Raw genomic sequence first — 12,779 nt, 5'->3', positions numbered from 1 at the left:
GAAATAGTGAACGCCGCATTTATCCTTTCTGTTCGACAACACAAGGCATCATATGGATCACAGGAAAATATTTTATCCGACGTGCGACCAATTTTTATGCAACCTTGAAATTCAAGCGAACTGTAGTCCTGTTCCGTTGTAATGTGCGCCCCAGTCATGTATAATTAACTACACGGAAAGACCGAAATCAGCATTTTGGCGAAAAAATTAGTTGATTTTCTGATTTTAGTTAGTTATTTTTTGAGACAACTAAAAAAATCTTACTTTTGCTAATTTAGATTTTTTATTTCTGATTCCCTTAATAATAATAAAATATTTATTGAAATGGCTACTTTTTTTGTTGAATTCACCAATTCAACGTACTGTCATTTCTTAGCTAAGGCACACTTCATTTCCATTCAACTAATTTTTTAGTTGAATTAGAGAATTAAAACGTTGTTTTCAACCAACATAAATGGCTGAATTGGCTTCTGCAATTTGCAGCTATGTGGCGCACTGTCACCGAAAAAAACGTTAACACCGTAATGACTACTAGCCACTAGATGGCACACTACTACCGAAAAAAATATCACTCGCGATAGTCTTTTCTATATTGACAGGTATAAATACGATGTTGGATTGGAGACAAAGACATAAGCGAAATATAAACTTCTTTTTGAAAATTTTTCTTCTAAATCGCTGTTTTCTTCATTCGACTCTCTCACTAAAACTTTGAGCACTCGGAAAACAAAAACCGTATACAAGTAATACATCGGACGGCGTAGCCCGGAAGGTTGGAAGATACAAAAAACATCATTTGACATATACAATTAGAGTGCAACATTCGAAACTCACTTCACTGTTCCGCGCAAAAACATTATTTCGCACAATCGCTTCAAATGCGCACAAATTCTGAATAAATACAATTTCCACTAAGAGTTAACGTCATTTTTACAAATCGAATCAGAAATTTATATATGGATATATCGTAACACATGCGAAAAACATCCAAACAATTTGCAAGCAGTTTCAATAAGACTGTCCTTTTTAGCTTTTTAATGGATTGTTTTGATTTGACACTTCTCATGGGTTTTTAGCTAATAAACTTGTTAATTAAACCAATTTCATTTTTGTGTTCTTTGTGCTGTCCTTCAGTGATGATGGTGATAGATAAATAGAAACAAATTTTCTGATTTTAATAACAAATTAGTTGTCAATGAGAATTTCGTGTTGGATTGAAATATTGCTGGTTTTTGTCCAGGATATTCGCCAACTAAACAGATTCTCTAAAAGTAAGAGTTTTTTCCAGCAAAGTAAATTCTCAATTTTAACTAATTTCATAGTTATTTTGGAAATTTTGTTGTTAAAATCAACTAATTCAAAAACAGTAATACGAATTAGGCACAGAGCTAATTTCGGTCGTTCCGTGTAGCACTATACCTTTACGTATGAGGATTTCACCCTCTCTAAATTCACACATACATTGGAGATTCAATATTATGAACCTATCGACAGACCCATCCTTGTGCAAACATTTGCGGTTGTCATTTGCACGTTCGATATTCAGATTGTGCTTCGCCCATTTGAACAGAACTGGTCACGTACCGAGATTTTATCCTCCGGATGGTTTCAATTTTGCAATCGGTCGTAGGTGTCATATGTTGATAGTAATCATTTTAGATAAATTATCAGACAGAAAGGACTATATCTACAACGCAACCCGATTTTGGTTTTGAATTTAACTACGTCATTTGCTGCGACTCAGTACAGTTTAGGTCAGAAACAGATAATGCCATGATGTTGAAAGGCTATGAATCTACACAATAAATGGGAGGGTACCATCGGAAATCTTTATGTCCTGTTTGATACTGACTATCAAAATATGTTTCGGGTAGTTTACAAAAAGCCAAGCGATTCTATTTTAAATATTCTTTATATTAAACTATTAGACTATTGACGCAAAGTCAGACGCTCAATTCGAACCGCTTAGTTGGCGTAAACGTTCGCTCCGAAAATGAGGTCCACAAATACCAAAACTACCTGCTATTCTATCTAGTGGTAAGCCTTTTTCGTATGATTTAAATAGTCACATTATAACATTATTTGTTGAGATAATTATTTTCAGATTCAGATTCGGATTATTCACAATAGTATGCTTTGGCACCTTTGCAACTTTCAAAGGATCCCAAATACGTCTAAATCGGTTGAGCATTCTTCGAGAAATATGTGCGGGTGAAAAAAGAGCGGTTTGTCAATTGCATCCTTTATTCGGCTTTGTCTCCAGAGCTGGAAGTGTGCAATATGATCTTTTTATACCGATGATCAGTGGCCATATTGATAGCTTCTAAGCGTGCATAAGTTTGCCGAAAGCGTTCGAGCCACGCATTTTGTCACTTACGTCACTTCTACGATTATTTCTCCGGAACGATCATTTGATTGTGATAAGTGACTTTACCATAGGTTTCAATAGATGCCAAGTTTGCCGAAATCGGTATTTATATCTCTGTGAAAATAGCACAGTTTTCCGGTAACAGCACCAATACCGTTATAACTCCGGAATCGAAAGTGTGAACGCCATTAGCCTAATGAAATTGATCAACCAGTTGATCAAATAATGGCTTTTAAACGACCATAAGATTGTTGAAAACGGTTCAATTTTTTTCGAGAAAATTTATGTTCAAATACTTTTATAATTTGCTTTGAGAATTTCGTACTTATCTGTGTTGTAAATTGTATCACGATTATACATTTTGACCTAAATAAGGAGTGTATCGAAAATAAGCTATCCACATACATTTGTGTTGTACGCATGTATTTGTGATGGTTTTTTATGCTCAAATCACAGCATGCTGTGCGTTTGGCTGTCAGCTTTCGTTTGTGCGGTTGAAATTCTGCGTTTTCAAAATGACGCGTATTGAAAAGGAAGTGAAAGTTAAGGTTCTGGACCCATGGCTAAGTGAGAAGGGTATTACGAAATACAAATTAAAATACGGAGTCAGTCGGTGTTGAACAGTCGTTCGCACCGCACGCGTATAGCTCTTGGCTCCTGGAATTTTTTTCTGGCTACCTAGAGTTTCATTGATTCAAGGCTTCAGTCTTTTTCAAGGCTACCTGAATCACTAACTAAGTGATTAAGTGATACAAAGAGTGATATTAGAGTGACTAAGTGATATTAGAGTGACTAAGAAATTAATCAGCCTTTTTTAAGGCTAGCTAGGAGTCTAATCGAAGACTAATTTAGCCTAGTTAATTTAATTTAAAATTTCATTAATTTCAAAAATGCCTGCGTCCAACCGGAAAGGCAACAAGCCTAAGGCTAAAAATAATTCAATACGGAATAAATCACAATCCGTTATTCAACATTTTTCTAATAACATTCACGATCTTATAGAATCTGAATGTAAAAATAAAAGACAACGGACGGATTTCCCTTCCGTTGATCCTATGCCGTCTAACAATATTTACGAGATTCTTCCTGAATCCGATTGTAGTGACATAGAAGAAAATTCTTCAAAAATTCCCAAAATGGACGCTTGTCGTTCTGGGAAGAAACATCAATCTATGCCACCAGTGACGGTGATGATTTCCGACTTCAAAGCATTCCGTACTGAGCTTTCTACTTTTCTCCCGGAAGTAAAAGTCTCATTTCAAATCGGACGAAGAGGAGAATGTCGAGTCTTGGTGGATGGATTGGAAGATTACGAACGTCTTATTCGATATTTGTCCGAAAAACTTCATAAATTTTATTCATATGATATAAAATCAGACAGACCCTTCAAGGCTGTCTTGAAAGGATTATCAAATGATCAAAGTATTGATGAAATTAAAAATGAACTAAAAGAATTGCTTGGTTTTGCCCCTTCCCAAGTAATACTTATGAAAAAAAGAGCGAATGGTACTTCTAAACCACGCTCTGGAATTTCCCATGAACTTTACCTAATACACTTCAATCGAAGTGATGTAAACAATTTGAAAACTTTAGAAAAAGTACGTTTCATTTCCCACATAAAAATTCATTGGGAACATTATAAACGGCATAATCGTATTGCTAACTTAACGCAATGTCGTCGTTGCCAAGGCTTCGGTCATGGAACCAAAAATTGTCATATGGATATACGGTGTTTGAATTGTGGTGAATCGCATTCGAAAGACGTTTGTCCAATGAATGAAACCACTGATAAATTTTCATGTTCAAATTGCAATGGAAATCATAAATCCAATTATTTGAAATGTCCTGTCAGGGAAAAAATTTTAAACGCTCGTTCGCTTAGACAACAAGTCAAATCAACGACCTTAAATTTACAGAATATACCTGAAAATTCTTCTAAGGCACCTGCCAATTCGTCTTCTAACGAAAACAATTTATTGACAGGTAGATCGACCTCGTCATCATCTTCTTCTAATGTCAGTTATGCTGGTATATTAGGTAGAAATCTAACTCCTATTTCTTCTAATGTAAATAATCAAAACACAGGACCGCCTTGCAGTTCTTCTTCTAACGAAAACAATTTATTAATAGGTAGACCGGCCAAATCATCTTCTTCTAATGGCAGTCTACCTACAAATATTCCTTCAATGCCATTCGCTTCTTTAAATGAAGTCGATTTAGGCGATATAACTGAAAATAAAATGATCTACCTACAAGATCAACTTTTTCAAATGATCATCCAAATGAATTCGACTTCATCACTTTTTGAAGCATTTCAAATCGGATGGAAATTTGCAAATAATATTATAATGAATTTAAAATTTAACAGTGATGTTAAATAATTATTTGAATATTTTAAATTGGAATGCTCGATCTTTGAAATCGAGTGAAGATGAATTTTATAATTTTCTCAAAGTTCACAAAATTCATATTGCCATTGTGACAGAAACTTTTCTTAAACCAAATGTAAAATTGAAAAGTAATCCACATTATGTGGTTCATCGATTTGACAGGTTTACTGGAATTGGTGGTGGAGTTGCCATTTTTGTCCAACGGCAAATTAAACATCGAATTTTACCTTCTTTCAATACTAAAGTTATTGAAAGCTTGGGAATCGAAGTTGAAACCATTCATGGAATTTATTTCATCGCTGGAGCATATTTGCCATTCCAATGCACCGGCGAACAATTAAATTTCTTTAAAGGCGATTTGCAAAAACTTACAAGATATCGATCGAAATTTTTCGTAATAGGGGACTTAAATGCTAAGCATGTCCAGTGGAATTGTAGGCAAAATAACAGTAATGGTAAAATACTTCATAATCAACTCTCAGCTGGTTACTTTACAGTTCTTCATCCCAGTAATCCTACTTGTTTCTCTTCCGTGAAAAACCCGTCTACAATTGATCTGGTTCTAACAGATCAAAGTCACATTTGTAGTGAACCGATTACACATGCTGACTTTGACTCAGATCATCTTCCTGTAACATTCAGACTTTCCAACGAAGCTATAATTAATCCAATTAGTTCTATTTTCAACTATTATAGAGCTAATTGGTTGGATTACAGATCTCACATTGAAAATCACGTGGATCATGAAACTATTTTAGAAAATTCTGCGGACATCGACACAGCAATTGATAATTTGAATCATTATATTATCGAAGCTAGAAATCTTTCAGTTCCCAAAGCTCAAACTAAATTAAATTCTCCTATCATCGATGACAATCTTCAACTGCTCATTCGGTTGAAGAATGTTCGTCGACGACAATATCAACGTTCTCGTGATCCTGCTATGAAAAACATAGTTAAGGATTTACAAAAAGAAATTAAACATAGATTTACTCTTTTGCGAAATGAAAATTTCGCTAAAGAAGTTGAACAAATTAAACCATATTCTAAACCTTTCTGGAAACTTTCTAAGGTTCTTAAGAAACCTCAGAAACCAATTCCTGCTCTCAAGGAAGGAAATCAAATACTTCTTACAAATGGTGAAAAAGCTCAAAAACTAGCTCAGCAGTTCGAGAGTGTCCACAATTTTAATTTAAACGTTGTGAGTCCTATTGAAAATGAAGTCTCACTGAAGTATGATCATATTTCAACCCAAGTGTTATCACACGATGACATTATTGAGACGAATTTTGATGAAATTAAATCAATTATTAGGAAACTCAAAAACATGAAGGCTCCTGGTAATGATGGAATTTTTAATATTCTTATTAAAAATCTTCCCGATGTTGCCTTGAGACTCCTGGTTAAAATTTTCAACAAGTGTTTTTCATTAGCTTACTTCCCAAAAAGATGGAAAAACGCTAAAGTAATTCCTATCCTAAAACCTGATAAAAACCCAGCAGAAACATCAAGTTATCGCCCAATTAGCTTACTTTCTTCTATCAGTAAACTTTTTGAAAAAACTATCTTGTTAAGAATGATGACTCATATTAATGAGAATTCAATTTTTTTACCAGAGCAGTTTGGATTTCGTCATGAACATTCAACTACTCATCAACTTGTCAGAGTAACAAACATGATAAAATCAAATAAATCTTCTGGGTTATCCACTGGAGTTGCTCTTCTAGACATAGAAAAAGCATTCGACAGTGTTTGGCACAAAGGTTTAATAGCAAAAATGTCTGATTTCCAGTTTCCTATTTATTTGATCAAAATGATTCAAAATTATTTAACTGATCGTACTCTTCAGGTTAGCTATCAGAATTGTAAATCTGAATTGCTACCCGTACGAGCCGGTGTTCCGCAGGGTTCGAGTGTAGCTCCAATCTTGTATAATATTTTCACTTCTGATCTTCCAAATCTACCCGTTGGTTGTCAGAAATCGCTATTCTGTGACGACACAAGTCTGTTAGCCACAGGTAGAAATCTAAGAGTGATCTGCAGTCGCCTACAAAGAAGTTTAAATATTTTCAGTGATTATCTGTCAAAATGGAAAATTAAACCAAATGCAGCAAAAACGCAATTAATTATCTTTCCTCACAAGCCAAGAGCTTCTTTTCTAAAACCAAACAATAATCACATTCTCAAATTGAATGGCTTGGAATTGACATGGTCTGATCAAGCTAAATACTTAGGTTTAACGTATGACAAAAAACTCACTTTCAAGGATCACATTGAAGGAATCCAGGCAAAGTGTAATAAATATATTAAATGTTTATATCCTCTTATAAACAGAAATTCTAAGCTCTGTCTAAAAAACAAATTGTTAATTTATAAACAAATTTTCAGACCAGCCATGCTTTATGCGGTACCAATTTGGTCAAGCTGTTGTTCCACCAGGAAGAAAACGCTTCAAAGGATTCAGAATAAAATTCTGAAAATGATTCTGAAGCGTCCTCCCTGGTTTAGTACAAATGAGTTACACAGACTCACAAATATAGAACCATTAGATGTAATGTCACATAATATTATAAGCAAATTCCGACAAAAATCGATGCAATCTTCAATTGAATCGATTCGCTCTCTGTATTAGTTAGTAAGTTAGTATATAAGTTCCTTTTCCCCATTACACAATACAAGTAGGTTTAGAATTTTCCCTACACAAAAATCTCAGAATTGCGGAAGCAAATGATGTCTTCATGGTAATAACCAAATCATATATATAACAGGGCTGAAAAGTCACCACTTGTGGCTGAACACCCAATTTAAATCTTAATAATTTAATTTTAACTCATATTCCAATAAATAGTTATTTAAAAAAAAAAAAAAAAAAATAAAAAAAAAAAAAAAAAAAAATACGGAGTGCTTCTACAAATTTTCAAGGACACATTTTACAACCTGTAGTACACTGTCAGCGTACACTGTTAGCGTGACAATATACTTTAACGAATCTTATAGAACTAGCAACGCTGAATGGAAAAGGCCAGTTCACCATAGTTACTGTTTATTATAGTGAAAAATACGAACACAATTCCACAAGAAAATATTTATAAATTTTAATGCTATAGCTATTTCAAGCTTCATTGTGAAACAAATTCTTTTATTCAGCTACAGGTCACCTTTGATGAACACGAACAGAACGGGACATTAAATTTTATCAGTACAAGAGTTACTTGGCCTGGTGACCTAGTATTTTATTTCTGCGAAACTAGTAAGCAATAATAATATTTTTTCGATTAAATGCTTCTAGCGGTACTCGGCTGTTGTGAGCTGGATGATCGTGATAACTACGGAATTAATCAAATGCAGATCCACTGCTTGCAGAGTCGCGGTGAGTTACCTCCACGTTGACAAATTCACCTTGTGTTGAACTTATATATCGGTTATGCAGCTCGCAATCAATTTGGAAAAAAAAGTTACGATATAAACTAGCTGACATACAACCCCCCGATCGAAGATTCACGTAGTGCTTCGATGGCCATGCCGGTCCTGTTTGATCCCAGGTTATCAGCAAGCGTCTTATGCGATATATAGCGGCATCACTTATTTCTCCCTGTCACTTGAAGCGTCATAGTACGTATGGTACACAGAATCAATCATTCCTTAATTGTCACAACGAAAAGGTTTTTATCGATTGGCATAATCATTGGTTGGGGACTATAATGAATTGTCTGCTAGAATTGACTCAATCGTCGCTGTTTTCAGCACTCAGGTAGATTTCGATAGCATTTCGTTTTGTTCGCAGTTTTTTTCTTCAATCTGTGTTATTTATACTTGATTATCGTGAATAAATGCATGTATTATAATAAATTAAGTACTCAAATGTTATTTTTTCCACAATCATTTAAGAAATATTTATATTTTACTACTTCTTGAAATTTTGTACAGGATAAACATAAGTAAACAAACTTGTTTTGCATCTTAGCAACTAGCTTAAAGCGTTGCCAGAAACGATCTCTTTTCACATTTTCAAACTGTCGCATCAAAACAGGGGTATGGGCTAGGCCAACTTGTTAAATCCATGAACCAAACATTGACGATTCGTTTGTATGATACCTAGGGGTATTATTATTTGTATTTGGTATTACTATGCGAAAATTGGCGAAGCAGTATGGAATTCATCATGCCAGTGTTAAAACCATCATAAATAAGTTCGGGGAACACTATTCTTTGGATGAGCTACCTAGAAGAGACAGAAAACCCGGTTCTTCCAACCCGAAACTGGACCAGAAAGTGGTATCTCTAATCATGAAGAACAAATCAATGTTAATACGTGATTTTGCCAAAACAGCAGGAATGAGTGTCGGAATGGTCCAGCGTATCAACAGGTGAAATCACCTAAAGACCTACAAGAAGCAGAAAATCTCGGAACAAAGTGTAAAACAGAAGAAGCAAGCAGCAACAAGGGCCCGGAAATTGTATTCGCGTCTTCTGTAGGGTCCGGATGCATGCGTTTTGATAGACGATGAGACTTATGTAAAAGAGGACTCAAAAACCCTTCCAAGTCCACAATACTTTACTGTCGTCGTTGGGGAGCATGTGAGCGATGCGAACAGGTCGATTCAGGTGGAGAAATTCGGTCAAAAGGTACTGGTATGGTAAGCAATATGTTCCTGTGGTTTGAAGTCAACCATTTTAACACTACCGGAACTATAAATGCAGAAATCTATCGATCTGAGTGTCTCCAGAAGAGATTACTGCCTTTATATAAGAAGCATAGTACACCTCCACTGTTTTGGCCGAATTTAGCATCGGCTCACTATACCAAAACAACTCTCAATTGGCTTGCGGAAAAGGGTATAAATTTCGTTAAGAAGAATATCAATACACTAAATTGCCCTCAGCTTCGACCCATCGAACGATACTGGGCAATCGTGAAGAGGGTATTCAAGAAGACTGGTAAGGCAGCTGGGAACATGCAGGAGTTCAAAAAAATTTGGGCTCATTTTTAAATTTTGGCTTCCTTATACATTATTTCTACGATTTGGTTTCAATTTTTCTTTTATTTGTTTCCTGGACATAGTTAGATCGTTTTTTTGCAGTTATCATTATTTTAGTTGTGAAAGCAATGGTTCAGATTGTATTCGTTGAGAAATAATGTCGTTGATAAAATAAAGCATTGTACCTTTGCGGCGTTCTTCGAGTGTTTGTAAGTTTATGAGCATACAACGCGCTTTATATGATGGAAGAGGAAATGTAGTCCAGTTTAGTCTACGAAGCGCATACACTAGAAATTGTTTTTGGAATGATGATTATGATGTTTGAATTTATCGTACATGGCATAGTGCCAGACAACACCGGAAGCAAAACAAAAAATCTACCGATAATATTAATTGCAATTAATAATTATATCACTGTGTTCTTCAGCATCTTCTATTGAAACCAATGCAAATTTAAATAATATTTTAAATCATTCAGATTATTGATAAAAAAAATCAATTCCTAACCATCAATCAAATTTGCAATTTTATGAATTGGACTTTTTTTTTCAAAGTTCTATAAAAACAGTGCTAGTTGAGTATATGATATATTCAAGTACCGGGTTTCTCCGCTGCTTTTGACAATCGATATACGAAAGGCTATGGTTCTCCATAGAGCAAATAACACGAGCTGACCGTTTAATTATCCCACATTATTTCGGGATGGGTATCGGTTAGCAGTGGCAAAGTGGAACCCGAAGCAGTTGTATGAAAATGACCCCGAGCGCTTCAATTATAAATTTCTAATTAAATCATCCGTGGCCTGCGGTTTCCTATCCCACACGGAGAATTCCCATAGTAGAGTGCAGATTGTTCCACTAAACTTACAACATTTTCATTAACTTTGATGATAAGCGAATAGCTGATTCATGAGCGATTTATTTGTTCAACACTGTTGGAAACTTTCGGAGAGTTATTCAGTAAGCGTCTTTCAGGATTTCGTATTCGTAGTTTTCTTCTATATTAGCACTTTAAACTTATGCTATCTTGCTGGATAGTGATTTCCATTAATTCAATTGTGCAGATAATCCTCCCTTTGATAGATTTGGCCAATTCCTGTTAGCACATAGCAAATGATCTATGTAAGTGTTTTAAAAGATTACGAAAATTCAATACAAAGCTCAGTACATAATCTTTAAATGAAAGAGAATTTGACCTCATCATTCCGTGCAAGTCACTAGTCTAACAAAGTCGAGCGAACCTGATGCTATGGAGATAGATGCATTTATCCTTCCCTACGAAACTTCCTATCACACGAGGAAGGCTTCTTGATAATGGAAGAAGTTATCGTAAGATGATTAAGAGTATGAAGAAGAAGTAAAAGAAAATAACATGTTTGTTACTTCGTCACAGTGACACAAATCTTATCATATCATATGTTGGGATTCACAAGTTTCATCAGAAACGGGAACAAAGCAACAAAAAGCATTACATCGGAATGGCACTTTCGCCGTAACTTTTGAATCGGATTTGTAATTATATCAATAGTCGAAATTTATGCAATTCGAAATGGAATCGTTATGGCTAATTGGCCGATCTGTTCTGTGCGCCGTTCGCACCGAGCTAGTGGCTATTATCAAAATCGATAGTAAAGTGCAGAAGTTTCGTATGATTAACATTATTTCAATTCCCTTTGAACTAGCAACCAAAGAAAAACCTCTTTCCTATCTCTATGGAAAGGTTATAGGATTTCTGGAAAAAGTGTGTCATTCGACTCAGCTCGTGGAGATCACAAACGGTCTGTGTTTTTATGTGTGTATGTCTGTATGTATGTGACAAATCATGTCACACAATTTTCGCAGAAAATGACTGAACCGATCTCCACCAAAGATGCAAGGTCTTGAAATTCTTTAAAAGGTCCTAGAAAATTCAATCCGGAACTGACTTCCGGTTTCGGGATTGTAGCGCGATAAGTGAAAATTCTTAAATTTCATGAATATTTTTTCACAAGTAGTAGCAAAACGAGGTGCAAATTTGTATAAAACCAACCGATTGATTCATCTTATTGGCAACTCTTGTTAGTTGGTTAATATAAGACCCAACTTTGAGACTACTAGTCCCCGATCTTCGGTTCCGAATCCACCTAGTGGTGTAATGATGCCTTTCTCATATCAGTCATACTATCATATATAGAACAGCGGTATTCTTTAAAACAGTTTTCTTCGAAACTTGAAAGAATAACCGATATCGGTTTGTTTGACCATCTACTGATAAAAACTATTAATTGGAGAAGATTTGAGGTCGATTTAGAAAATTTATTATGGTTTTTCGCCCTTTTCAGTGATGCTATACAATTTTTAACCCACTTCACCTTATATTTCCGGATTCGGAAGTCGGATCTGGATGAAATTCAGGAATTCCGTATGGGACTGCAGGACTTTTATTTGAACCTAAGTTTGTGAAAATCGGTAGCGCCATCTATGAGAAAAGTTAAAAACATATTTTCATTTTTTGCACATTTTACCCCATAATTCCGGAACCGAAAGTCGGATCCAAATAATATTCAGGAATTTTGTATAGAACCACAAGACCTTCCATTTGAATCTAAGTTTGTGAAAATCGGTTCAGCCATCTAAGAGATACGCACATGTACATACAAACATTTTGCGTACTCGACGAGCTGAGCTGAGTCGAATGGTATATGACACTCGGCCCTCCGGGCCTCGGTTCAAAAGTCGGTTTTCACAGTGATTGCATAACCTTCCTATATGAGAAAGGCAAAATTTAAAAACGATATCACTTCGATTTCTCAGCAACGGTTAAACCGATTTTCACAAATCTTGTTTCAAATCAAAGCTCTCGTTTTCCTAAAAGATTATCTGCAATTTAATCCAGATGTAACTTCCGCTTCCGAAATTATAGAGCGATGAGTGGGGACGCATGGACACGTGCGTGAAGAAGAAAACACTACCGCCTTTGCGAACAAAGCTGCTTTGTTCAATTTCATATAGTGTGTACGGGAGAACGAAAACTTACATTTTCAAAACACAATCTCATCAATCG

The sequence above is a fragment of the Malaya genurostris genome, chromosome 2 (assembly GCF_030247185.1).
Source record: "Malaya genurostris strain Urasoe2022 chromosome 2, Malgen_1.1, whole genome shotgun sequence".
Lineage (NCBI taxonomy): Eukaryota > Metazoa > Arthropoda > Insecta > Diptera > Culicidae > Malaya > Malaya genurostris.
This window is presented reverse-complemented; position numbering follows the sequence as displayed.